At 56.5% G+C, this 27326-nt stretch overlaps 1 protein-coding gene and 1 non-coding gene across 5 annotated transcripts in view; both read left to right on the top strand.

Moving 5' to 3' along the window:
• Positions 1-7051: 7051 nt before the first annotated feature.
• LOC132484698 (U6 spliceosomal RNA) lies at positions 7052-7158 on the top strand. The gene has a single exon (XR_009531260.1). It is a non-coding gene; the product is annotated as a U6 spliceosomal RNA (small nuclear RNA).
• Positions 7159-23538: 16380 nt separating this feature from the next.
• GNB1 (G protein subunit beta 1) overlaps positions 23539-27326 on the top strand; it is a 92315-nt gene continuing 88527 nt past the window's right edge. For 2 of the 4 annotated variants that reach the window (XM_060088828.1, XM_060088827.1), the window contains exon 1: positions 23539-23741. The gene's annotated coding sequence lies outside the window, so the exon portion shown is untranslated. The remainder of the gene's footprint in view (positions 23742-27326) is intronic. The other 2 variants (XM_060088829.1, XM_060088826.1) reach the window with 1 other exon arrangement.

The raw sequence follows: 27326 nt of genomic DNA, 5'->3' as shown, positions 1-27326 counted from the left end.
GGACCAACGGGGGAGGAGCCTGATCTGGGGGCCAGGGTGAAGGCCCCAGCCTGTTCTGGCATCCCGGAGGGATAGTCCAGGGCCGGGCCACCCCACCTGCCACCGCCCCAGCCGCTTTCCGAAAGGGCTGCTCCGGCCTGGCCCCCAGAGCAAGGGCGGCACCAGTGGCTGGCAGGGCGCGGCCTCGGGCCCCCCAGTCCGCGCTCTCCGCCCAGCCTCATTGGATGTCTTCCTCAGGTCCCCAGAGACGCTCCCACCTTTGGTCACGGCCCCAGCCTGATCCCGGTGTGCGTAGAGGCCTGCCTGTTGTCCTCTCTCCCTCAGGCACTGCCTCCAGCTCCCTCTGGACCGCCCAGCCCAGCCCATGGGGGGCTCTGCCGGGCGCCGGGAGCAGCCTTACCATGTCTGTGGCCGGCTGAGGGGACACTGCACGGTGGCGCTGGAGCTGCTTTGGGCAGAGTACAAGGGGCAGAGGGGGCGGCTGAGTTTTAACGGGCGCAGCTGCCCGGGGTCCCTGGGGTCCAGATTCCAAGAGCCTTTTATGGCCAGGAGATCCTGTCAGCCCTATTTTGGGACAGGTTGGCCCTTCCCCACGTGGCCCTTCCTGGCCTGAGCAGCCCCTCACCCCAGAGATCCCTCTCTGACCCTGGGTCCCAGCCAAGGCCCCCCTGGGCCACAGCAAGGATGGACATCGTGGGCTGGGGCAGGAGAGGGGCTGTTCCCTTCTCCCCAGTGAGCCCCTTCCCCCCCACACTGTGCAGCGAGAGGCCCCACGGGCTGTCATCACTTCTTGGTGAGAGTTCTTGTTGACGGCCCTCCCTGGCCAGGTGTCGCCCTCACGTCCCCAAGGACCCAGGGCCCAGCATGGTGTCAGCACTTTGCAGACACCCTCTAAAGACAGATTCAATAAACAAATGCACTGGGGTCCCCCTCTGGCCACCCTGTGCAGAAGGGGCTGGGGGTCCACAGTCCCAGGAGAAGACAGCTGGCCACGAGCTAGGGGCGAGAGGATGCGGAGCAGACGGGACCCGGGGGCCGGACTGGCCATGGGGAGGCCAAGCCAGGTGTCCTCTGGGCGGTCAGGGGCTATTCTCAGGGAAACCTGACCCCCTTCCACTCAGAAAAGCAAAGCTGGCTCCCGAGGGAGCCCTGTGGCCTGGCTGTTTAGTAACAAGACGCCACAGCAGCACACACACCCCTGCCTATGTGCGCTCAGGCGGCTCTGGCTTCCGACCCTGGGCCCAGGTCCCTGTGCTTCTGTCCAGGCAGTGACCTGCTGGCCTGGCCACGGCACTCGGAGGTCTGTGATTACAAGCTGGGGCTGAGGGGGCTCCTCCCATCCCGGCTCCAGCTCCTGCCCCCAGCGATGGTCACAGGCCCCCACTAGTTCCCTTCACCCCCGTGCATGGCCCCCAGGGTCACGCACACCGACACACATCTGCCTCGGCCCCATGGCCACCTGACGAATCTAGCAGGCGAGGTATGCCCTGTACCCCACCGGCCTGGCTGGCCCTCCACCTGCCAGAATATGGAAGCCACAGGGACATTTCCTGCTGAGGCCCAGGACAGCTGCTGAGGCCGCAAGATTTGTGCTGATGGGGACAAAATGGCTCCAGCGGGCACCGGGCCAGCGGCCCCGGGCCAGGATGGAAGAAGAAACCGGCTCTGGGTACCCTACCTTTGTCCTGGTTGCTCCGGGCCGTGGCTTCAGGCTTTGTGATGGTGAGAAAAGACTTTCCCACCCCTTCCCTCAAAAATCCCCAGACCGGGGCTTCCCTGGTGGCTCAGTCGAGAGTCCGCCTGCCGATGAAGGGGACACGGGTTCGTGTCCCGGTCCAGGAGGATCCCACATGCCGCGGAGCGGCTGGGCCTGTGAGCCATGGCCGCTGAGCCTGTGCGTCCGGAGCCTGTGCTCCACAACGGGAGAGGCCACAACAGTGAGAAGCCCGCGTACAGAAAAAAAAAAAAAAAAAGAAACCCAGACCATTTCAAGGAAACGTTGCATGTATACACCTGGACCACAGCTGGAGAAGAAGAAGGCTGGTGGGGGCTGCCGCACGACGGCAGTGGGGCAGTGTGTGTGGGGAGGGCAAGGGCCTGTGGAGAAGGAGGGCGTGAGGGTCAGTTTTGCATCCCGTTGGCCAGGCTACAAGCCCAGGTGTTTGCCCAAACACTAGGCTAGGTGTTGCTGTGAAGGTATGTTTTTTCATATATGTATTGATTACAGTGGTGAAATTAGCATAAAATATTACTCAGAAAAGGGAACTAACATACTGAACATCTGTTATGAACCACAGTCTTTTTGTTTGGTCTTTTTTGTATTGTTTATGGTTCAAAGCACAAAACATAAAATTAACCATCTTAACCATTTTTAAGTGTGCAGTTCAGTAGCGTAAACTATACGGGCCTTGTTAAGCAGTAGATCTCCAGAACTTTCCGTCTTCCCAAACCGAAACTCTGTCCCCACTAAACACTCACTCCCCAGCCTCCTGCTTTTCTGTCTACAGATCTGACTCCCCTATGGACCTCGTATGAGTGGCATCAGACGGTATTTGTCCTTTCGTGTGTGGCTTATTTCACTCAGCATCATGTCCTCTAGGTGCATCCATGTTTTAGCAGGTGTCAGAATTTCTTTCTTAAGGATGAATACTATTTCATTGGATGAATAGACCACGTTTTGTTTATCCGTCAATCTATGGACATTTCGGTTGCTTCCACCCCTTGGCTACTGTGAATAATGCTGCAGTGAACGTGGGGGTCATGAAGGGTTTTGTCCATGTGATTAACATGGAAATCTGTACATTTGAGTAAAGCAGATGACCCTGATGATGTGGGTGGGTCTCATCCGAAGAGTGGAAGGCCTTACGAGAAAAGCCTGAGGTCGCCAGGAAGACGGAGTCCTGCCGTACACCACCTCTGGCCCTGGGCCGCAGCCTCAGCTCCTCCCTGGGTCTCTAGCTGCTGGACACGCCACAACCATATGAGCCAGTGCCTTAAAATAAGTCGGTCTCCCTCCCTCCCGCTCTCTCCCATTGGTCTGTTTCTCTGCAGAGCCCTAATCAGGTCAGAGGGTGACCGAGGGCGGGGACCCAGGAAGGCCAGAGCAGTGTGCTCCCAGCACCTGGGCATCTGTGCACAGGCCCCCAGGGCCGCCCTACCCCACGGCAGGGCACTCGGTGTGTTCTCCAGGCGGATCTGGACGGAACCATGGGCTCCCCTAAGAGAACGGCTGAAACTTGCAGACTGAAACCCCAAGCCAGGGGGAGGGGAATGTCCGTGTGCGCAGCAGGGAGGCCCGAGCCCCTCCCTCAGCGCCCCCTCCCCTCGCACAGCGCAGACCAGTCATCCCCTCCCGGAGAAGAGAAGAGACCCACAGACACTGCCACTGGGGGTCCCCAGTAAGAAGACATTGCAAGCCCCACACCTCTTGGGGGGCCTCAGGTGCAGACCTAGCTCACTGACCACTGTGGCCCCATGTGGGACACTCGGAAGGGTGCTCATTCCAGAGCCTGTTGGCTGGCCCGAGGCTTCCTGCAGGACAGCTGGACTTTACCCCTAGCCCATGGCCTGTACCCCACACCCCACCTCGGGGGCTGCTTCCAGACAACCCAGGGTGCAACCAGGTGGGCTTTGGAGATGGGTCCCTCGCTGCCCAGATGCCACAAGGAGCCAGGCATGGGGATTGTCCCTGCGGTGGGTCACACTGGCAGGGGATGAGAGGCCCAGTGGCCGCTTCCCACACATGTGCTCCACACAAAGTCACCAAGGTGGAGGGTGGGTCAGGAGTGGGGACTTGAAAGCTGGGGTGAGCGTGAGTGTGGGTGTGGGCGTGGGCGTGGGTGTGGGTGTGACTGTGGATGTGGGTGTGAGAGTGGGTGTGAGTGTGGGTGTGGGCCTGATCGTGGGTGTGGGTGTGAATGCGGGTGTGAATGTGAGTGTAGGTGTGGGTGTCAGCATGGGTGTGGGTGTGGACATTGGTGTGAGTGTGAACATGGGTGTGAGCGTGAACTTGGGTGAGCATGGGTGTGAGCTTGCATGTGGGTGTGAACATGGGTGTGACCGTGGGAGTGTGTGTGAGTGTGAGTGTGAACGCCAGGTGTTATTGTGCTGAGCGCTGGGTCTCTGGTTGCCTACAGGTCTCTGCTCCCCCAGGCAGTGGAGGGCAGAGAACCGCAGTCCCAAGCCCAGGACTTGAGTGTCAGAGTGGCTGACCTTCAGTGACACCTGTTGCCCATCAAAGTCGAGCCCTGGTGGGACAGCAGGGGCCTTGACATGTGCGCGGGATATCCGGGTGGGTGACACCACCTCCTCTGGAATTCTGGCCTTCAGGTCCTGCTCGGCTCTCTCTGTGAAGGGCTGGGCCCAGAACTGCCATCCTAGGGGAGCACAGTGCACAGGCCACACCCCACCTGGAGTCCACATTTGTCCCCCTCAGGGCCCCCTCCCGCCATGGCCACTAGGCTGACAACACAGGTAAGCTGCAGCTGACCCAGCTGAGGATAAGCTGGGCCTGACATGGGTGGACAGAAGCACCTGCTGGCAGTGCTGGCGGGAATCAGGCGAGCACAGCCGGGCCGGGCGCTCCCTCGAGGGGTTGGAGCATAGCGGGGCGGGCGGGGGGTGGGTAGGCACGGAGCTTCTCAGACGCCTCCCTTCTTTCCGCAGCCTCTGCCTGAGGTCCACTCGGCCAGCTGGGGCAGCCACGTGGGGGCTGGCACCTGGGCTCTGCCGCAGCCCACCAGCCTCCTCGCTTGCGGGTGACAGCGCTGCACCGTGACAGTCTTCCCAGGTCCCGGTGGAGTGAGCCGCCTGCCCAAAGGCCCCTGCCCGGCTCTGGGACTGCCCCCTTCTGTCCCACCTTACTTCCTGTGCCCACGGAAAGGCCGTGTGCCCCCATCTTGAGCCGTTGTCACAGGGCCTGCTTGGGGGCAGCTCAGCCTGGACAAGGGGTGTCAAAGAAACCCAAATCCTGGACCACCAACCGTGGAAGAGGGGAGGGATGCAAGTGGAAGATCTGGTAGTGTTCAGGAAATGGCCAGGGCTAGTGACTGAGATTAAAATGTAATGTGGGGACTTCCCTGGTGGCGCAGTATTTAAGAGTCCACCTGCCAATGCAGGGGACACGGGTTCGAGCCCTGGTCTGGGGAAGATCCCACATGCCGCGGAGCAACTAAGCCCATGTGCCACAACTACTGAGCCCGCGTGCTGCAACTACTGAAGCCTGAGTGCCTAGAGCCCGAGCTCCTCAACAAGAGAAGCCACCGCAATGAGAAGCCTGCGCACCACAAGGAAGAGTCGCCCCCGCTCGCCGCACCTAGAGAAAGCCCATGCGCAGCAACGAAGACCAAACACAGCCACAAATAAATAACTAAATAAATTTATTTTTTTTAAAAACTAATGTGAAACTGTTAAGATAACCACTAAAAGACTAGAAATAGGTTGTATAACTTCCACATCAATGGAAGGAAAAAAGACTAAAGAAAACGTAATGAACATAATAGAATATAGGAAGGGAGAAGGAAGCATAAGAAAGGCAGCATAGAGGGGCATTCCCTGGAGGTCCAGTGGTTAAGACTCTGTGCTCTCACTGCCAAGGGCATGGGTTCAATCCCTGGTCAGGGAACTAAGGTCCAGCAAGCTGCACGGTGCAGCCAAAAATTAAAAATAAAAAATAAAATAAAGTCAGCATAACTAGGAAGCAGAAAGTAACATAATAAAGGTAAACCGGGACTTCCCTGGTGGTGCAGTGACTAAGACTCCACGCTCCCAATGCAGGGGGCCCTGGTTGGATCCCTGGTCAGGGAACTAGATCCCACATGCATGCTGCAACTAAGGAGCCCACATGCCGCCACTAAGGAGCAGGCGAGCTGCAACTAAGGAGCTGAGATCCAGTGCAACCAAATAAATAAGTAAATTTTTTGTTAACTAAAAAAAAAAATAAAGGTAAACCCAGGTAAGGGGAGGAGGAATTGGAGGAAGGCAGTCAAAGGGTAGAAACTTCCAGTTATAAGAAAAATAAGTACTATGGATGTAATGCACAACATGATAAATGTAATTAACACTGTATGTTACATATGAAAGTCGTTAAAGAGGGTCAATCCTGAGTTCCCATCACAAGGAAAAAAATTTTTTCTATTTCTTTAATTTTGTACCTATATGAGATGATGGATGTTCACCAAACTTATTGTGGTTCATGTTCATGATGTATGTACGTCAAGTCATTATACTGTACACCTTAAGCTTATACAGTGCTGTATGTGAGTTATACCTCAATAAAATTAGAAGAATAAAGAAGGTAAACACAGCCACCTGACAGAGTTTCCAGGGGCCAAAGCTGGAACAGTGTGAGAAAGAAAATAAATCAAGTCGTATTGGTTCATAACCAAAATATAAGGTAAATATCATTGTGCATTAAAGCACACCATCAACAGAGAGAAAAGGCATCCCACAGGATGGGAGAAGATATTTGCAAATCTTATATCTGATAAGGGATTAATACCCAGAAAATGTAAAGAACTCCTACAAATCAACACCAAAAATAAACAACCTAGGCCTTCCCTGGTGGCGCAGTGGTTGAGAATCTGCCTACCAATGCAGGGGACACGGGTGGAGCCCTGGTCTGGGAAGATCCCACATGCCGCAGAGCAACTAGGCCCGTGAGCCACAACTACTGAGGCCGCGCGTCTGGAGCCTGTGCTCCGCAACAAGAGAAGCCGCTATAGTGAGAGGCCCGCTCACTGCGATGAAGAGTGGCCCCCGTTTGCCCCAACTAGAGAAAGCCCTCGCACAGAAATGCAGACCCAACACAGCCAAAAATTAATTAATTAATTAATTAATTTAAAAAATAAATAAATAAACAACCTAATTCAAAAACTAGGCAAAGAACTTGATAGACCTTTCTCCAAAGAAGACACACACATGGCCAACAAGCACGTGACAAGATGCTCAGCATCACTGATCATGGAATGCAAATCAACAGCACAGCGAGACACCACCTCACACCCATCAGGACGGCCACCATCAAAAAACAGAAAACAGGAAGTGCTGGCGAGTGCTCACTTCGGCAGCACAGATACTAAAATTGGAACAATACAGAGAAAACTAACATGGCCCCTGCGCAAGGATGACACACAAATTTGTGAAGCATTCCATATTTTAAAAAATGAAGTGTTGGTGAGGATGTGGAGAAATTGGAACCCTTGTGCACTGTTGGTGGGAATGTAGACGGGTGGAAGACAATACAGCGGTTCCTAGAAAAAGTAGGCATAGAGTTACCATGGGGCCCAGCAATTGCAGTTCTGGGCCTATTCCCCAAAGAATCGAAAACAGGTCCTCAAACACGTATTCGCATACCCGTGTTCATAGCAGTGTTATTCACAGGAGTTAAAAAGTAGAAAACAACCCCAAATGTCGGTCAATGGATAGTTGGATAAACAAAACGTGGTGTATGTGTGTGTGTGTGTGTGTGTGTGTCTGTGTGCGTGTATATATATATATATATATATATGTCATATATATATGTCATCATATACATATATATGATGGTTAATATATGTGTCCACTTGGCTAGGCTAAGGGCACCCAGATAGCTGGGTGTGACTGGGATAGTATGTCTGGAGGAGACTGGTGTTGAATCTGAACACAAGTAACAAAGATTGACCTCCCCAATGCAGGTGGGCATCATCCAATCTGTTGAGGGCCCAGGTAGGACAAAAAGGCAGAGGACAAGCTAATTGTCTCTTTGCCTGATCTGGGACACTCATCCTTTCCTACCCTCGGACATCAGCGCTCCTGGTTCTCGGCCTTCAGCCTCAGGCTGAATTACAGTCCTGGCTTTTTGGGCCTGCAGCTTGCAGATGGCAGACCTTCGCCTCCTTCAGAATCACATGTCAATTTCTATAATAAACATCCCCATCTTGGGCTTCCCTGGTGGCACAGTGGTTGAGAGTCCGCCTGCCGATGCAGGGGACATGGGTTCGTGCCCCGGTCCAGGAAGATCCCACATGCCGCGGAGCGGCTGGGCCCATGAGCCATGGCCGCTGAGCCTGCGCGTCCGGAGCCTGTGCTCCGCAACGGGAGAGGCCACAGCAGTGAGAGGCCTGCGTACCGCAAAAAAAAAAAAAAACTCCCCATCTTATACCTCAATTAATAAATAAATAAATAATTAAAATCTCATCTCTGTATATTTTACATATATATTTTTTTAATTTATTTATTTTTGGGTCTTCGTTGCTGTGCGTGGGCTTTCTCTAGTTGCAGCGAGCAGGGGCTACTCTTCATTGCTGTGTGCAGGCTTCTCATTGCGGTGGCTTCTCTTGTTGCAGAGCACAGGCTCTAGGCGTGTGGGCTTCAGTAGTTGTGGCTTCCAGGCTCTAGAGCGCAGGCTCAGTAGTTGTGGCTCACGGGTTCTAGAGCGCAGGCTCAGTAGTTGTGGCGCACGGGCTTAGTTGCTCTGTGGTACGTGGGACCTTCCTGGACCAGGGATTGAACCCATGTCCCCTGCATTGGCAGGCGGATTCTTAACCACTGTGCCACCAGGGAAGCCCTACATATATTTTTTATATTATATATATAATTGATTTCTCTGGAGAACCCTAATACAATATACAATAGAATTATTATTATTCAGCCTTAAAAAGGAAGGAAATTCTAACACCTAATACAACATGGATGAGCCTTGAGGACATCGTGCTCAGTGAAATAAGCCAGTTATAAAAAGACAAATACTGGGCCTCCCTGGTGGCGCAAGTGGTTGAGAGTCCGCCTGCCGATGCAGGGGATACGGGTTCGTGCCCCGGTCTGGGAGGATCCCATGTGCCGCGGAGCGGCTGGGCCCGTGAGCCATGGCCGCTGAGCCTGCGCGTCCGGAGCCTGTGCTCCGCAACGGGGGAGGCCACAACAGTGAGAGGCCCGCATACCGCAAAAAAAAAAAAAGACAAATACTGAATGATTCCATTTATATACCATCCCTAAAGTAGTCAAATTAATAGAGACAGAAAGTAGAATGGCTGTTGCCAGGGGCTGGGGTAGGGGGTGGGGAGTTAGTGTTTCATGGGGACAGAGTTTCAGTTTTACAAGGTGAGAAAGTTCTGGAGGCAGATAGTAGTGATGGTTGCACAACGATGTAAATGTGCTTAATGTCACTGAGCTGTGCACTTAAAACAATTAAAATGGTAAATTTTATGTTATGTGTATAACCACAATAAAAATAAATATGTATCCATGAGTCCATACTGATACAAGTGACAGAATAAATAAATAAATGGAAGAGTCAAATATTCCATACAGAAGAATTCCAAATAATTTATGTAGATGTTCTACCCTCAAGGAAGGGAGCACAACCCCCCACTTCTTAATCGTGGTTGGCCAATACTGACTTCCTTCCAATGAGCAGAGAATGGAAAGGCTCACCGCCCAGTGATCAGGGCCAGGGCCACAGTGGTGAGCCATGTTGAGGGCATTCACCCTTGACACTTGCAACGAGAAGGGCACTGCACCCCTCTGAAACCCACAACCCCACCAGACAAATCCCAACAGAGGAACAGGCTACAGGATGTCCTGACCAGCACTCAAAACCATCAAGGTTACCGAAGACAAGGAAAGTCTGAGAAACTGCCACAGCCAGGAGGCGCCCAGGAAGAACAACTAAATTTACTGTGGGATCCTGGAACAGAAAGAGGATGTTAGGTAAAAACTAAGTAGATCTGAATAGAGTGTGGACTGTAGTTAATAATGTGTCAATATTGGGTTATTAATTGTAGCAAGTGTACTGTACTAATGTAGTTCCTCATAATAGAGGAAATCGACCGTGAAGTGAAGTGCATGGAAACTCTCCGGAAGTCTCAGCAATTTCTCTGAAAATCTACAGCGATTCTAAAAATAAAGTTTATTTTAAAAATGGTGGCGCAGTGGTTGAGAGTCCGCCTGCTGATGCAGTGGACACGGGTTCGTACCCCGGTCCGGGAAGATGCCACATGCCGCGGAGCGGCTAAGCCCGTGAGCCATGGCCGCTGAGCCTGCGTGTCCGGAGCCTGTGCTCTGCAACGGGAGGGGTCAAAAAAAAAAAAAAAAAAAGAAATCCAGGGACTTCCCTGGCGGTCCATTGGTTAACACTCTGCGCCTCCAATGCAGGGGGGCTGGGTTCCCTGGTCAGGGAACTGGATCCCACATGCTGCAACTAAGACCCAGTGCAGCCTAAATAAATAAATAAATAAATAAATATTTTTTTAAAAAGAAGAAGAAATCCAAATACCAGTAATCGAAATAATGCCATTTAAAACAATCGCCACTTTAAAAGCGATTGAATTGCCTAAATGGATAAAAACAAAGTCCAGATGCTCCCTGTCCACAGACACAGCCTACAGAAAGGCTGGCCCTCCCGGCCCCCAGAGCCCCTCCGCCGGGCGCGTCCCGGGAGCCCCGCCCCACTGCGCCCAGCGCCCCACGCGCGCTCTGGGTCTGGGGTAGCAGCCTCAGAACATCCTTTTCTAGCAACCCTGCATTGCTCTAAAAATAGATCATTTATTGATCCACAAAGAAATCTCAACACTAAAGATCAGCCTCAAACTGACCACCTTCTCCAACTACCGAGATTTCGATTAATTTCGAAATCAAGAGCAGAGGAAACAACTAAGAGCTGAAAAGGGTTGTTTCCGCGAAGAGCGGGCGGGGTGTACTGCGAGTTACCAGCCCTGAAAACTATGGACTGTTTTAGCAAAATCACAAGCCTGTCTGGGAACAGGTCGCCGTGGCCCTCCGGGGTGTTCGTGGGGAGTGCCAGCCCGCCAGCCCACCCGGGTGGGCGGAGTCCGGAGCTGAGCCTCTCAAGCCCCGGCCCAGTTCCCGACGCTCGGCCCCGCCCCTGGCCAGCCACTAGGCCCCGCCCCTGCCTTTCTCCAGGCCCCGCCCCCTACAATTGCCACCGCCCCTTTACCGTCACCCAGCTCTGCCCTCGGCCCCGCCCCATCCCCGGCCCGGAAGCACCGCTTCGGGCGGCCACTCCGCGCGTGTGCACCAGGCGGCGCTCGCGGGCCGCGCGGAGCTCAGACGGGGATCGCTGCTGGGCGGGCACCAGCGTTTGAGGGCGGCCCTCCTGGGCTTGGAGCTGGGCTTGGAGCTGGGCAGGGTCGTCTTCCCAAGCCTCCTGCCCGGCCACTCTCCATCCCTCCTTTCAAAACCCTGCCCTTGAAGCCTCACTCTTGGGTTCCCTCAATTGTTAGCACAAAAATAGGCATAAGTATTCATTTCATTCACCTGTAAGGCGGCGAAGGGCCAGCTTGCCGCGGGGGAGGGGGGGAGGGGAGCGGGCGGGAGGGTGCCGACTGGGAAAAGTGGAGCCACCGCTCGCCTTGGGCCGCCGACCCCTGACCGAGGGTTCAGACCCCCGGAGAAGCACCCCCGTCCCCAGGCAGCCTTTTGCACCAGGCAGACCCCCACCCCGCCTTTACACAAGGGCAGGTGTGGGCCCTGAACCTCGTCGTCCTGAGACCCTGGCCAGCCGTGCTCAGGAGCTCGGGCCCACTGCTCTGCTGCCGTGTGATCCAGCGTGAGCCCTGCTCTGCCAGGCCCCAGGCTGACCCTGGCATCCCTGAACCCCCTGCTCCCTTGCAGGGCTCAGGGGCTCCTCCTTCCTTGTCCTCTTCAGTCTTGTTTGAATGTGACACCAGCAAGGTCATTTTGTCCAAAAGCTAAAAGAAGTTTTGAAAATGAAGCAAGAGCCTCAGGCCTCTCTGGTTCCAGTGGGCCCAGCGGCCAGAGGGCGGCAGGAGCCTGGAGGTCTGTCCTGCACCAAGGAGACAGACTGGAGAAGGTGAGCCCGCCCCTGGCTGGCCTCTCCGCAGAGCCTGGCCTTGGGGGCAGCACCCATGGGCCTCGCACAGGGCCGTTTGGGGGTGGGGCAGGGGCAGGGCACGTATGGTCCTGGCCTCAGCAGTGCCCACAGTGGTGCCCAGTGAGGTTGACCCACGGCACCTCATACTCGCAGACTCTGTGGGGGCTTCCTTCCCATGATCTGTCTCAAAGGTCTGGACACCTCAGTGCCCAGGGGCTGCTGGAGCGATAATAGGACAGGACAGACAGGCCCTTAGAAGTCTGATTCTCAGGCTGAGCCACTCCCCAGGAACCCCAGAGCAGGTCTGGGCATGAGCACGGGGCATCTGCCCAGGGGAATGTATCGGGGCCCAGCGGGACCTAGATGGACGTCACAGAGAGAGCTCCAGGGCCCCAGCTCCAGGCAGCACCCCTCCACGTGCCCAGCCAGGCCTGCTGGTTTCCAAAACACCCAGCGCCTGCCGGCCTGGCCGCCCCAGGAGGGACAGCTGGGGGCCAACATATGCTCCGTGCTTGGCCTGCACCCCTGCTGCCTGGGGTCCCAGCGCACCACTTCCTCTTCCCCCTCCTTGAGCCCCCAGCCTGCGGGCCTCCAAGACCACCCCCTGGGACTCCACTGGCTCCAGGCCCGCTGGCCTCATACCTGCCTCTCATCGCCCCTTCCAGGCACCACTTGCATCACCTCCCAGGTGGCTGGTGGGCTGGGCCTCAGGGACAGGATTCTTCACAAACAGCCCTCAGGCAGGGCCCCTCCCCAGGGGAGGAGAGCTGCATCCTCAGGATCCAGGTCCCATGGCTGAGGACTGCAGGACTGAGACGCTGGGGGCCTGGAGGTGAGGTGCTGCAGGGGCCGTGGGGGCCTGGGTGGCCCTGCAGAGGGTGCATGCCATCCCCCCACCCTGTGCCTGCCCCTGGGCACGGGCAGTGGTGCCCAGCCTGAGTGTAAGCACAGGACCCAGTGACCCCCCCCTTGCCGTCCCTGCTGGCCCAGCCCACACCCAGTTGCCCCCACAGACACCCGGGGGCCCACCACCACTTCAGAAGTCAGCCTGGGGGCTCTGGGTGCTGGGGATGCCCCTGGGTCTTAGCAAGCTGTTCCCTGGCAGTTCCGTCGGCCTGACAGGCTGGACTCATGCCTGGGGCAAGGGGCAGCTGGCCCGGGCGAAGCCAGACTCTGTGGGAAGTAGGATGGGAGAGGGAGGAAGGGGAGACCGGGTGAGGGGTGGGCCCCCCTCCAGGCTCAACAGTGTCCCCAGGTGCCCAGTGGGAGTAAGGGGGCCTCCAGGGAACCAGAGCCCTGCCCGTTCTCCTGACTGCTGGCTGTGCTGCCTTTCCTCCCGCCAGCTCCAGGATCTGCCCTGGCTGAGGAGGGCTCTCTGCTGCCCCGGCAAAACCAGTAAATAAGAACGTGCTGTCAAGAAGTGGAAGAGAGGGCGGGGGTGGGGGGCAGCGCCAGGAAGGGCCCCCATCCTTCTGAGGCGCCCCCAGGCCCAGCAGTCGAGGCCTCCCCCTTCACTGTAGCCCTCTCCTGCCTCCTGGCTGTGTTCACATGTACCATCCCCCAGGCCACCTCTGGGACCCTGTAGGTGCCTGGGTCCCCGCCTGGGACCCCACCCCATGCTGGTCCCTGCCACCCTGGCCACACAAACCTGTTGTCTGCAAAGTTCCCGCCTCTATCTGGGGTTCTCCTGCCGCTCTCTCTTCACCCCCTTCCCCAGTGGGGGGACATTGGCAGCCCTGGACATCCTCAGCTACCCCTGCTCCCCCATAGCCCCTCACTGGCCCATGGCTCTCCACGCCCATTGCAGGCCTGCTTCTCAGCCAACATCTACAAGCATCTTGGGTTAGAAAGGTCCAGGACACAGCACATTCTCCCCCTACCCCACCGGAACTGCCCTCCCCAGCTGCTCCTCCCGCCCTCCCAGCTTGCTCACAGTTCAGCTGTGTGGACAGACACCCTGATGTCACCCTTGACTCCTCTGTGCCTTCTGCCCTGAACCACCACAAGCCCCATCACTCCAGATACCTGGCCCTGTCCAGCCTACCAGCACTGCACTGCCCTCCACAGGCTCACCCGCCCTCAGGCAACCAGAGGGGGTCTCACCCCTGCTCAGACCCCCCAGTGGTCCCCATCACCTCCCAACAGGACCTGCCCTCCTCACTGCCACAGGACCTAAGCAGGCTGACCACTGCCCAGGGCAGGACTGAGCCACCACCATGGTCTCCTCTCAGAACTTACATTTTTAAGAAGTAGCTGATAAATGCCAATGGCCATTTTTTTTTTTGCCATTGAGGAAAATTCATTCCTCAAATTCATATGGAATTGCAAATGACTCTGAATAGCCAAAACGATCTTAAAAAATAAGACCAGAGTCAGAGGACTCAAACTTCCCAATTTAAAACTTATTACAAAGTTACAGTTATCAAAACAGTGTGGTACTGGTCTAAAAACAGACATGCACCAATGGAATAGAATAGAGAGCTCAGAAATAAACCCTCACACTTATGGTCAGATGATTTTCAACAAGGGTGTCAAGACCATTCGGTGGGGAAAGGACAGCTTTTCAACAAGTGGTGCTGGGAAAACTGGATATTCACATGAAAAAGAATGAATTTGAACCCCCTACCTCACACCATATACAAATATCAACTCAAAATGGATAAGACCTAAATTTAAAGGTTAAACCTATAAAACTCTTAGAAGAAATCATAGGAGTAAATCTTCAATAACTTAGATTTGGCAATAGCTTTTTATTTTTTATTTTTTGTTTTGGTTTTTGGTTTTGGGGGGTGGGTTTTTTTTTGCATTAAAAAAATGTATTTATTTATTTTTGGCTGTACTGGGTCCTCACCACTGCGCATGGGCCCTCTCCAGCCCCGTTGAGCGGGAACCACTCCTTGCAGCGGCGCACAGGCTTCTCAGGGCAGTGGCCACTCCTGCCATGGAGCACAGGCTCCAGGTGCATGGGCTCAGCAGCCGTGGCACGCGGGCTCCAGAACGCAGGCCCAGCAGCCGTGGCGCACAGGTCCAGCTGCTCCGCAGCATGTGGGATCCTCCCGGACCAGGGCCCAAACCCACATCCCTGCACCAGCAGGCGGACTCCCAACCACTGCACCACCAGGGAAACCCTAGCTTTTTAGATATAATGTCAAAAACACAAGCAACAAAGAAGCAAAAAAGGAAAAAGAAATAAATTGGACTTCACCAAAATTAAAAACTTCTGTGCATCAAAGGACACTAACAGCAGAGTGAAAAAACACCTGACAGAATGGGAGAAAATATTTGCAAAATTACATATCTGATAAGTGTCTCATGTCCAGATTATATAGAGAACTCTTACAACCCAAAAACCACCACCACAACAACAAAAAACAAGTTCAAAAAAGGGCAAAGGACTTAAATAGACATTTCTCCAAAGAAGACATACACACGGCCAGTTAGCACAAGAAGAGATGCTAGGGAGAGGATATGGGGATATATATATACGTATAGCTGATTCACTTTGTTATACAGCAGCAACTAACACAACAGTGTAAAGCAATTATACTCCAATAAAGATGGTAAAAATAATAATAATAAAAGTTAAAAAAAGAGATGCTCAATATCCCTAGTCACCAGGGAAATGCAAATCAAACCACAATGAGATACCACTTCACACCCACTAGAATGGCTAGAATCAAAAAGGCAGATAGTAATAAGTCTTGGTGTGGGTATGGAGCTATTGGAGCCCTTGAGCACTGCCGGTGGGAATGTAAAATAGCTCAGCTGCTGTGGAAAGCAGTTTGGTGGTTCTTCAGGTTAAATACAGAGTTACTGTATGACCCTGCAATCCCACTCCCAGGTAAATACCCAGAAGAATTGAAAACAGGTGTTCAAACAAAAACGTGTACATGAATGTTCACAGCAGCACTATTCACAATAGCCAAAAGGAGAAACAGCCCGAATGTCCATCAGTGGATGAGTGGATAAACAAAGGGTGGTGTATACACACAATGGACTATTCCGCCATAAAAAGGAACGAAGCGCTGACACCTGCTACAACATGGATGAGCCTTGAGAACGCGATGCTCAGTGAGAGAAACCGGACACAGAAGGACACGTGCTGTATGATTCTGCTTGGACGAAGTACATACAACAGGTAAATCCATGGAGATAAAAAGCAGATTCGTGGTTGCCGGGGGCTGAGGGGAGGGAATGGGGAGTGACTGCTTAATGGGGGTGGGGTTTCCTTTTGAGGTGAGGAAAATGCTCTGGAGCTGGATGCGGGTGGCGGCTGCACAGTGAGGTGAGCGTACTAAATGCCACTGAACTGTGGACTTCAAAAGGGTTTAGTGGTAAACTTCACATTAGGTGTGTTCTACCAAGATTCAAAACCAAAAGTAGTTCATGAGGCAGAACCCTATCTGGGGGGACCTTTGAGTCCTTGGGAGTTCTTGAGGCATCTCCCTTCTGACAGGGGAATGTGGGCTGCCCTGCGCAGAAGGACTTCCTGGTGGAGGCCCCACGGGCCAAGCTGAGCGGGGGCCCGGGTGGGAACCCTGGCCCTCTGGTCGTGGGACTGAGTCCCTGCCCCCTCGCAGGGAGGGGCAGCATGGTGGGGTCTTTTTTTGGAAAGGACAGTCCTCCAGGGCGGGACTTGAGAAGAGACCACAGAGCAGTCGGGACAGGGCGCAGGCCCAGAGGAAAAGGCCCTTCCTGGCAGGCACCCGGGACAAGGCTCTGTCACCGTGTCAACCCCTGGGCCGCCTGCCTGGCAGATGTGATGTGGCACTTTGCGACATGATATGGCAGGTAACGTGGCATGGCAGATGTGTGGCATGATGTGGCATGGTACCCAGTCCGTGGTCACAGGGTGACCGCCCAGGGTGGCTCTGGGACCCTGTGGCCTTGAGGATGTGCATCCCTTCCCCTCTGCTCAGTGGCTGCCCGCCTGCTGGAAGTGGCCCTGCATAGCATCTTCGTACAACATGACCTCAGGCCAGCGTCCTGGGGTGAGAGGGCTGTGCCCAAGCACGGGGCCCAGGCTCTGGGGCCGTCTCTGGGCTGCCCCTCACGTGGCTGGACAGGGCGGTGAGCTCAGGAAGGCTTCGAGGGCGGCAGGCACCCCCGGGGCTGGACCGGCCACCCTCCTGCCTGCTGGGAACACAGGTGCAGCTGGTTACCTGGCAGGTGCTGGTGGGGCTGGGTCCCAGGGTACCTTCTGTGGGGAGAGTAATCCCCAGAACAGCTGGGCGCTCTCCCCAGGCAGGGCGCAGGCAGAGGCGAGGGGACCTGGAGACCAGGGCGGCCCTGGCAGCAGCCCCCCTCCTCCCCCGGAAAGGCCCCTCTGGCCACCACCCCATCAGCCCCTGCTCCTGTCTGCGGCGAGAACTAGGGGCCGGGCAGTGTGCAGGCTGCCCCCGCTCTGGGGACCATCAAGGTTGGGCTCCGGCCAGGATGGGGGCAGAAGCCTCGGTCACCCTGCATGGGCCTGCGGCCACCAAGCCGGTGTGCCACCCGGGTGTGCTGCTAAGCAGCTAGGAGCTTGTCCCATCTTCCGGGCCCCAGAGATGCTTCCCTGAGCCCGCCCAGGCCTCTAGATGGTACCTGAGGACAGGAGGCTTGGCCAGGCTGGGGAGGAGGAGGGGGGGCCCCAGAAGGGGTCTGGGGGCTCAGAGCCCCTAGGCCTCTCTGGGGCAGTGGCTACCTCTGGACCGGGCCTCCTCACCACCCCTAGGTCCCTCGTCATGCAGCGGGCTCCCAGTTGCAGACCCCTCCCACTCTGGGCACTGAGGCCTCCCTGGCCCCTCATCTCTCTGGTGCCTGCCTGAGCTGCCCTCTCCTCTGTGTGCGGGTGTCAGGGCCCGGGTGTGCCCCGCTCCGACCCTCGGGCTCTCCCGGGGTTTTGGCGTCTCTGCATCACGCCCCCTCTCCTTCGGGTCTCAGCACTCCCAGCCCCAGCCCAGGATGCGCCTAGGGCGTTTCTGGCAGCTGAGCTCCAGGGCTGGGCTGGTGACTGCCCGGCCTTCTGCAGGCTGCTGGGGGAAGCGCCAGCATAGAACAATCGCAGCGTCTCTGCCAAGGGCGCCGCCCAGGCCCGGAGAGGAAATGGGGCTGGGGGCTGGGCCAGGCGGGAGCGCTGGCCGCCCCGTGGGGCACCCTCCACGCCTGCCTGGGAGTCCCTGGAGGCTGCAGTGGGGGCGGGGGCGGGGTGGAGCGGGGAGGCAAGGGTTGCCCAGCCTCATCCCTCCAGGCCCTGCCCCAGCATCCGGTTTCAGGATGGAGCAGGCCAGAGGCTGGGGCTGCCTGGCCTCAGCCGGGAGGAGCCGGAACCTGGGCCTTGTGGGCCTTGAACCCGACAGCCAGCAGTGGCTCGGTGTATGAGTGTCTCAGTTGTTGCCCCAATCCTGCTGCTTTTCCTCTCTGTTTTCCCCCTGCCCAGCAGCCCTCCTCCTCCTGGTGACAGCTTCACCTTTGCTCCCGGCGCACTGTGTGTTGTCCCAACAGAGCCAGTGGTCCTTCCATCCCTTGCCTCCAGGGCCACGTGAAATCTGAGTGAGGCCTTCCAGAGCCTTACTTGGGTCCACACACTGCATCCCAGAGTATCTGGAGTGCTGTAGCTGCTTAGCTGGGGTGGTGGGAAGGCAGCCCCAGCAGGCACTTCCCCACCAGGCAGGAGGCACCACTGGGGAGCCAGAGCCCACTGGGAGCCTCGCTGGATCCAGCTGAGCCTGAAGCCCAGTGTCTGAGCCAGTCAAGTGCCTCTTTTCAGATAAGCTATTTAAGCTTCTGCCTCTTGCTACCCTGAGGCCGGTGATCCAACCCGGGAGTGTCTGTTACATGTTGTGTGTACATCTGTGGTGCACGCGTTTCTGGGGGGATGTGTGGGGATTACCCCTCCTCACTCATGGTTGCTTCCTTAGAGAGGTCTGTGTTTTCAACCAAAGATGTCTCACTCCACGAATGACACTGAAAAACCCCTCGTTAGGTTTGCTGTGGCCCCAGAGCCATCCATGGAGCCAGGCTTTCCTGCCCCAGGTTCTGCAGCGAGACCGACCTGATGCAGCTGCCCTGAGGAACGTCCCCCAGGAAGGCAGCGAGGGCGTTTGCTGGAGCTGATGCTCTGAGCTGCCATCAGCCCCCCAGGACAGCCCCCTCTGGGAGTGGCAAGGGGGCCACCTGGATCTTCCCGCCGGTGTCGGCCCCTGAGGTGTGTCTGCCCCTGAGGGGCAGCTGCTCAGCCGAGAGAGCAGACCTCCCACCCCCGTGCGGGCACCCTCCTCCACCCCAGGTGGCACTTCCTGATTCCCCACTGACCCCCACGTTTTGGTGCCCCTCACGAGGGATATCTGGTTTACGAGCAAAGGTGGGTGACAAGGAGGGTCACAGGCTTGGAGGTCAGGTCTCGAGAGGCATGGTGGGGACTCGAGGCCAAGGGACGAGTCATGGGAGAGGGAGAGGGAGGGGCTGCTTCCACTGCCCAGGAGAAGGGGCCCAGAGGTCCCTCAAGGGCTGCTGGCGGTGAGGGGCCAACAGCCAGCACCTCCCCAGGGCCGGGGAGGTGCACTCTGCCCGCCATACCAGCTTCCTGGGCTGCGATGCCCGCAACCTGGTCGGCCACTCCCACCTTGGGCCTGGACCCTCCCCTAGGCCCTCTGGCACCCACGCCGCAGCTCACTCCCTCTCTGCCTGCCATGGGGGGGTCTGCTTGACTGTCCCCTTCACACTGCCCACCCTGCTCTCCCCACGCCCCCCAGCAGACCTGCCCCCCGTCAGGGCGGAGGCGGGCTCAGGGACCTGGGCCACCCTGGCACCCAGTGGGCGCACCCCTCAGTAAGTTCAGCGGAGAGAAGCAGGAGCCGCCTCCCGGTCTGACCCCATTCGGTCAGCAGCCCCGTCTCTGCCCGCCGGCCCGCAGGAACTAATCAGGCCTCTTCTGGATTACCTACATTCCGCCCCTCCCCCTCGTCCTCTGTCCTCTGGGGCGCGGAGGCGGGTCAGGCCCGCAGCTCACTTATGCGAGGAGAAGCAGAAAGCGCTCTGCGGGCCAAGGCAGACCCCGCGGGAGCCGCCCCCTGCAGCCCTGGACCCTCAAAGCCAGGCTCGGAGCGGGGTCCCCAGGAGCGGCCCGGTCTCATGCGCGGATTGTTTGAATAATTGAGATTTTAAAAGACCTACTTTCCTGTCAGACCGTTTCCTGCTAGAGAGCAGATGGGGCCGGGGCATCTGAATTATGCATTCGTGCTCCCCAGGTTTTTAGCGAAACTGGGCTCTGAGCCAGGCACTGGGGCCCAGCTGGCCTGGCCCTCGCCGGATGCACTGAATGGGTGTGGCCGCGGACTCAGGACCACAGGCTGGTCTCTAAGCCACTTACCCAGAGAGGGAGGGAGTGTTGCTGGGAAGTCAGGGGAAGCCTGGGTTCCTGGCCAGGCATGAGCTGTCCATGAAGGGGCCCTGGTTTAAGCCCCACCGAGGAGGGCCTGAGTGGTGGGCAGGTGGGGGCCAAAAACCGCAGGAGGCCTGGGCAGAAGGGATGGAGGATGGGACAGGGAGGGCAGGGTCCCTGGAGCGTCCTTCAGACCCCTAAGGTCTCAAAGGCCCTGGCTAGAAGCTAGAAGCTCCTGTAGGCTCCTGAGAGCTGACCAAGGCCCAGGGTATGTGTGTTCAAGGCCGAAGGGCCATGCTGCCTGGGGACCCTGAGGCCTCTGTGCATCAGATAGGGACGATGGGGATGAGGCCCTAGGCCGTGCAGGGAATCTGGGAATGAGGGCCCAGCGTCCACTGTTCCCTCCCCCCTGCCTTCCCCTCAACTTTGCCCCTCACACCCTGTCCATGAACACATAAACAGTATTCAGACCCTAGCCACAGGGCAAGTTCCAGGGAAGGACCTGCCGTACCCTGCAGACCTACAGATTAGGCAGGGGCAACAGGGCTGCACCCCAAAACCTCAGACAGCTAGGGCAGGCGCTGGCTTGGTGTCCTCATGTGTGGCCTTGCCCTGTGGCCCTGATGTAATGGAGGATGGGCCCAACCAGGCCGATGGTGGCCTGTGGTACAGGGAAGCCCTGGGCCAGGCCTGCCAGCCCTCCTGCTGCTCTTAGGTGGGCATGCAGGGACCCAGGATGACAGGATGGGGGTTCTGAGGGTCCCCCAGTTCTCCTGCCATCCGCACAGCAGCACAGAGTGGGCTGCATAGAGACCACTCACCCCACTGTTTGCTTCCTTCACCTTTCCTGCTTCCCCCCACCCCCGTCCCCCCACCCCTTTCTCCTCCCCCTTTTCCTTTCCTCCTTTTCCTCCTCCCCCTCCTCATCTCTACTTTTCCAAGTCCTGGACTTAGGTGGGCATAGAGTTAGGATGGCATCAGACCTACTGGATTCTGAGGGATGCCTCTCTCTGACCCTAAGTCTGGGGCCTTGGGACCCACCTGCCAAGGCTGTGCCATGGCTTGCGGGATCTCAGTTCCCGGACCAGGGATCGAACCTGGGCCCTTGGCAGTGAAGGCGCCCAGTCCCAACCACTGGACCACCAGGGAATTTTTTTTCCCACCTCCTCTTGAGCACTGGGCAGTGCTGCTGTCTTGTCCCCCCGCCCTTGTCCTGGACACAGTGACCACTGTGCTCTGACTCTCCCCGCTCCCCCGCCCTGCAACCCCCCCCCACTCTGAGTTGTGTCCCCCTCACTTGGAACACAGAGCGTTGCCTTCTCATAAACATTCCTCGAGGACCCACTGTGCACCTCACGCCCTTGTTGGCGGGTGGAGCAGTGGGCAAGGGCGTCCAGTCCGGCCTTCAGCAGCAGGGCAGAGCAAGGGGCGAGCAGCCTGGTGTGAACCACGTAAGGCCACAGGAGCCAGAGCAGCACTGGGGGGCCAAGGCGGGCTGGGGGAGACCCTCCCGGGCAGACGGAGCCACAAGGGACAAAGGCCAGAGGGTGGGACGCAGTGACTGAGCGTTTAAGGAGCACAGAGGAGCCAGGTGCCGGGCAGTGAGGAGGACAGGCCAGAGGGACCAGGCGGTGGACGCTCCCGATGCTTTTAAGCAGAGGAGATACAGCTGGCACTCTGTCCCCACTCGGCTGAACAGGGTGGACGTCTCTGCTGCGGTCAGCGCCCAGGCGAGGTGGTGGTGAGCATGGGAGATTGGTTACAGACGGGGTGGTGGTGGTGGTGTGTATACACAAACACGTATGCTTGTACTGTATATGTTCCTTAGCTCTGTCCACTGACCGGGACTAGAAGCAATGACACTCCAGTAGCAGCAAGCACAGCTTGAGCCTGGATCCTGTCTTCTAAATACCATGCCCCACCGAAAGGAAACAGGGCTCCTTGGAGAAATGGTTGAGTTCAGGGCGGGGCAGGGATTTCTTGTGCCAGGGATTGAGGAAGGGCACAAGAAATGGTGGGGACATGTTTGTGCAGGAAGGACCCGCGGGAGGGGGAGGGACCGGGAGCACAGCCCTAGCGTGGGTGGGAAGGCATGGGCTCCATGACCACCCTAGACAGACAGCACACAGGCATACAGACAAATTGGCTGCAGCTGCGAATCAGGCTGGGGGGGTGACAGGGCCCCTTGAGGTTTAAGGGGACAGCTGCATTGCTGGGTGTGTCCTCCTGCTTCCTTCAGCCAAGCTGTACAGGCCTGGAGGAGGGGTCCTGGATTTGGTCTGGAAAGGGCAGCATAGGGAGGGCTGGGGGCAGGAGGCTGAGCTGGCTGGAAAGGGGTGATGAGGGTTGGAGACCGCAGGCTCTTGCAGTGAAGAAGTCCACGGGGTGGGGAGTCATCGGAACTGGGGAAGCACAAGTCAGATGGAGAGGTGGGAGTTGGTGGGCCTAGGGCTCCATCCATGGACATCCAGGAGGTTTCTGAGGACACTGGAAGCTACAGGCTGCTCACAGCTGACCCATCTCTCCACCTCCTTCCCCTCCCCCACTAGGGGGTCTTCTATTCTCCGCTGCTCGGCTGACTCAGCTGCATTTGCAAGGGTGGTCCATCTGTCCCTCCTGACACTCTTTCCCGTGGTCACACCTCCCTGCTCAGGTGACCATTCCTGACTGGAGGGCCTTGACCATCGAGGCCACACTGCCCATACCTGCCTAGCTCACACGAGCCCCACGGGTACCTCCGAGGACGGGCCCTGACCCCGGACTGCAGGGCGTCTGTTCCGCGGGCAGGCGGAAGCCGTGAGTCCCTGAGGCCGACCTGGTCCACCGTGGATGTGGATCAGCCTGCGCTGGCATATGCATATGTGTGTGCGGGGTGCAGAATGCAGATGTGGGGCGCAGAGTGCGTTACGGGGCGCGTGTGCTGGGCGCACGTTTGGGGTGCAGAGAGCCTTTGCCGGGCACCGGGTCCGGTGGCAGGCTCCCACCCTGCGGCCTCTACCCACGTCCACCTGGCTGGGAACCAAGCGGGTCGGCAGCAGGCAGACCCACGCCAGCGCAGGGCCCCGCGGGCCAGCCCCTGAGGCGCGGAGCCCGGCGCGGACGAGATGCAGGGAAGCCTTGTAGGCTCCCGGAGCGGGTCCCCGAGGGCGCGGTGCTGCCCCTTTAAGCGGCTCGCGTACGCGCGCGGGGCTGGCGCAGGGCCGAAGCGCGCGCGCGCGCTCCGGGGACTCGGTTGAGCGGTGCGTGCGCGCGCGGCGTGCGCGGTGACGCGACCGTGGGGTTTCCCGAGGCTGCGGGCAGGGGCCGCCGCGCCCATCCCGATGGCTGGAGGCGTCTGAGGGGCGGACGGAGGCGGCGGCGGCGGCGGCGGGAGCGGGCGCGGGCGCGGGAGTGGAGCAGCCGCCGCGGGACCGACAGACCGAGCCTCGCCGGCGCACCTGCCCGCAGCGCCCGCGGAGCGGCCCGAGCGCGACCATCTCCCGGAGCGGCGGCCGAGGCGGCTGAGGCGGCGGGGAGCGGGCGCGGCAGGCGGGACGCGGTGTCGAGGTGAGCGCGGCGGCCGCGGTGCCGGCCGCAGCCCAGACCCCCAGCCCCGACCCTCACCCCCGCCCCTCCCCCGCCCCCCCCTCCCCATCGCCCCCCAGTCGCCCGCCCGCCCCGCCCCCACCCTCCCCGCCCCCACCCGGCCTCCGGGTCGCGTCTTCCTGCCCCGCCCGGGTGGGGTCCGCGGGGCGGGGGCGGCGGGGACCCCGCGGCCTTCGGCCGGGACCGATACCGAAGTCCCGGGCTCGGGCCTGGATTGGGTCTCCGGGGTCTGGAGTCCAGGTCCGGGGCTCTGGTCTGGGGTACCGGGTGCAGGCCTGCGGTCCGGGTCCTGGGGTCTGTGGTGGGGGCGGGGCCGGAGGCTCCGGGGTTTGGGGTCCGGGTCCGGCGCCCCGCGTCTGGGAGGTGGCCCGGAGGAGGGGCGCCGGGCGGGCCAGGGAACAAAGGCGGCCGCGGCCCTGCCCCGCGGCGGGCGGTGGGCGCCGTCCTTGGCCGCGGGAGGACGAGCTGCGGGAAAAGCGGCCTTTCGGCTGCTCGCGGGGAGGCTGGCGTCGCCGCGGCGGAGAAATGAGGAAGCGGCGCCGAGGGCGCGCGGGGCGGACAAAGCGCCCGGCGAGCGCGAGCCCCGGCCCCGCGGTCGCCGCCGGGCCCGAGCGGGGCCGTCCGAAGCCTCGGTGCGGGTGCGCAGCCTGCAGGCGGTGGCCGGGCTCCCGCGCCCCGTGCCGAATGAATGGCCCCCGGCGGGCCCGGCAAGATGGCGCGTCCGCCGCGCGGCCTTTGTCAGCCGCCGCCCGCGCCGCGGGGCTCCGGGGGCGCCGCCCGGGGGCGGGGGCGCGGCAGGGGGCGGCGGGCGAGGGTCGGTGTCGCCCTCGGCCCCGGCCGGGTGGAGGGTGCTGGAAATTTCACCCAGGGATCGCTGAGCCATCGGACTTTGGAAAATCCTCCTGTATTTTTCCTTGCGAGTTGATGCTTGACTCAAGTGGTGTTTAAACATCTCTGAAGTCCTTTAAATTACCTCGTTGGCATACCCAAGTAGGTTTACCTACTTAATTCCTCTTTATGGAACCTTTTTAGTTAGGATTGTGAGTCTCACTGACTGAAGGAGAACAGCGATGTAGGGGTGTTTATTTTGGGAAAGGAAGTTGGTGGACATTTACAGTTAAAGAGTACGTTACTGAGTTTGTGCATAAATGATGTAAAAGTCGTAATCTGTAGTTCTGGTTTGGGGAGTATTAGAGCCCTTTTTTTTTAATATTTTCATTTTGTTACCTGTTTGGTAACACAGTGATCTCCAATAACGTTTAATGATTAAGCAGTTGCTTATGAAATTATTAAGAAAATATTTAGATATTTTTCATAGTTAGCAAATAAGTGGAAGTATTAGCTTTGTGAGAAGTTCCCTTCCCTTCAGCCCCAGATACTGGATAAGGTCTAAAATCCATTGTTATCGATAAGATTTCTACCTGAGTTCTTTGTTTTCTAATTTGAAGCTCTAGTCTTTTTGGGGTGGAGGGGGTTCGTATTTCAAAGAAAGATTTCAGTTTGCGTTCTATTAAGATAGATAGGGCCTGTTCTGGATTCTTCCGGAAGGTATATATTGCAAAAAGAAAACGAACAGGCAGTTCCTTTTTTGCTTCCTTACTAATATGGGTGTGTGGCTGGGGATAGGGCTGGTGCCACCAACATCTTAGAACCTCCAGACGGCAGAACTGGGTGGTAGCTTTTGGCTCGATTTAACTTTCTGACAGTTAGAGCTGTCAGAAATGGAGTGCAACTGGAAGGGTCAGAGGCCGACCTGGCAGGATCCCGTCGGGGAAGATTTCCGGCTGCTGTAAGGCTGGACTGCAGGGCCTCTCTCCTCCCGAGACTCCCTCTGTTATACGCCTCTGATTTCACAGGCATTGTAAGTGCTGCAGTGTTGTGTTTTCTTAGAAGGTGAGAGTTGAGGAAAGCGAAGTTAAGTTTTTTTATTGTACCTGCGGCTCGCTCCCAATTCTCCCTGCTTGGGCAGCTGGGAGAAATGGTCTCATCTTCTGTGGAAATGGTCAAGAGTGTGCTTATAGAGAATATTGTTCAACTATGCAGTTTTGATTCAGAGTTGACACTTTCTTAAATGAACATGCCCATCAGACAAGAATATTCATTTAGTATGATATCTGAGTTTACGACAGCTGTATTTATGTCATCAGGCATGTACTAAGCAGAATGTTCTTTAATGATACCTTAATAAAGATTTCTCTTTGTTTGATGTCTTGAGTTCCTTCTGTTTCAGGGGGAGTTGAAGTAAATTTCCTCAGATTTCATTTTAATCTCAGAAGAGATTTGAAAGGCTGCCAAAAGGCTGTCAAATCTTTTCCATGCTTAGTGGCTTTGATTTCAGAGCTTGGAACACCTAGGTCTTATATTGACCACATGAGAAGTGCACAGATTTTATGAGGAGTTAATTTATTTCTCAAAGTTTTGTTTCTGTTAACCTTTTATTTTGCTAAAATTTTCTGTGTCTGTTATCCTTTAGTTTGGTTGGAAAAGTTGTATTTCTACAATTAGCTTTGAGAAGGGTCTTCAGGACAGCTGTAGACTTACCTACCATCAGTTGCCTTTTTAGCCAGTACTTTAATAAATAACATTTTATTGCAGACTTGCAGTACTGGCATCAATTATAGTTTCTTCATTGGATTGCTGTTTTCTCTACCCAAAAGGTTTGGCTCATGTTGGCTTCTAAATGGGATTAAGTTCTTACTGTCTAGAGACTTTGGCTTTGGCATTAGTGGATTGGTAATAGATATTCTCAATTTTGTTATCTGGGCTTGACCATATGGCGTGCCATATTATTTTAAAACCCTTATTTAGGATGAGTCTAATAAGGCATTGAGCAAAAAGTTTTAGGATTTTTTTAACCCTGGTATAAATTCTGATCTCTCAGGTTTGCATTTCTAGATAAGAGTGGTTGGAGAATTTATGAAGCAGGTAGTTCAGTTGAGTGTTTGGTTTAGTGAACATAGAATGAGGGGATAAAAACAAATTTAAACTGAGATCAGAGAAATAATTTATAAAACTGAATGTGTAACATTACTGGAAGGAAGAAACAGTCCAAATTTTTATGGAGAGTGTGGCTGTGTATTGAGTAATGCAACATTACACTGACTCTTCTGGAAAATGAAGAGTCCCATTTCTTTTTAGAGCTGTGAGTTTTGTTCCACAACTCTCATTTAAGAAAAACAGGTGATCTGTAGACACTTGATTTGATCCGTGGATTAGAGGAATGCTAAAAGCTTTTGAAACCTTTTAGCCCTCTTGTTCTTGTTGCAGTGCCTACCATTAGGTGCCACAGTAATTGATGGAAATTCCTACTGACTTCCAATGATAGAAAAGCTTCCCATTTTATAGTACAGTATTGCTTTCTTTGAGAAACTTGAGTATTCCCTTATTTGACTTACTAAGTTAAAATTCTGGGGAAAAAGCCATTTTTAAAAAGTTAATGATTAAAAGACCAAGTCAAGACTATCAAAAGTAATAATTCTGAAGAGATTATTCAGTTGCATCCATGTTGCCATTGATAAAAGGTTATGATTGAATAATTAGTTGCCC

The sequence above is a fragment of the Mesoplodon densirostris genome, chromosome 2 (genome assembly GCF_025265405.1).
Source record: "Mesoplodon densirostris isolate mMesDen1 chromosome 2, mMesDen1 primary haplotype, whole genome shotgun sequence".
In the NCBI taxonomy this organism is placed as follows: Eukaryota; Metazoa; Chordata; class Mammalia; order Artiodactyla; family Ziphiidae; genus Mesoplodon; species Mesoplodon densirostris.
This window is presented reverse-complemented; position numbering and strand designations above follow the sequence as displayed.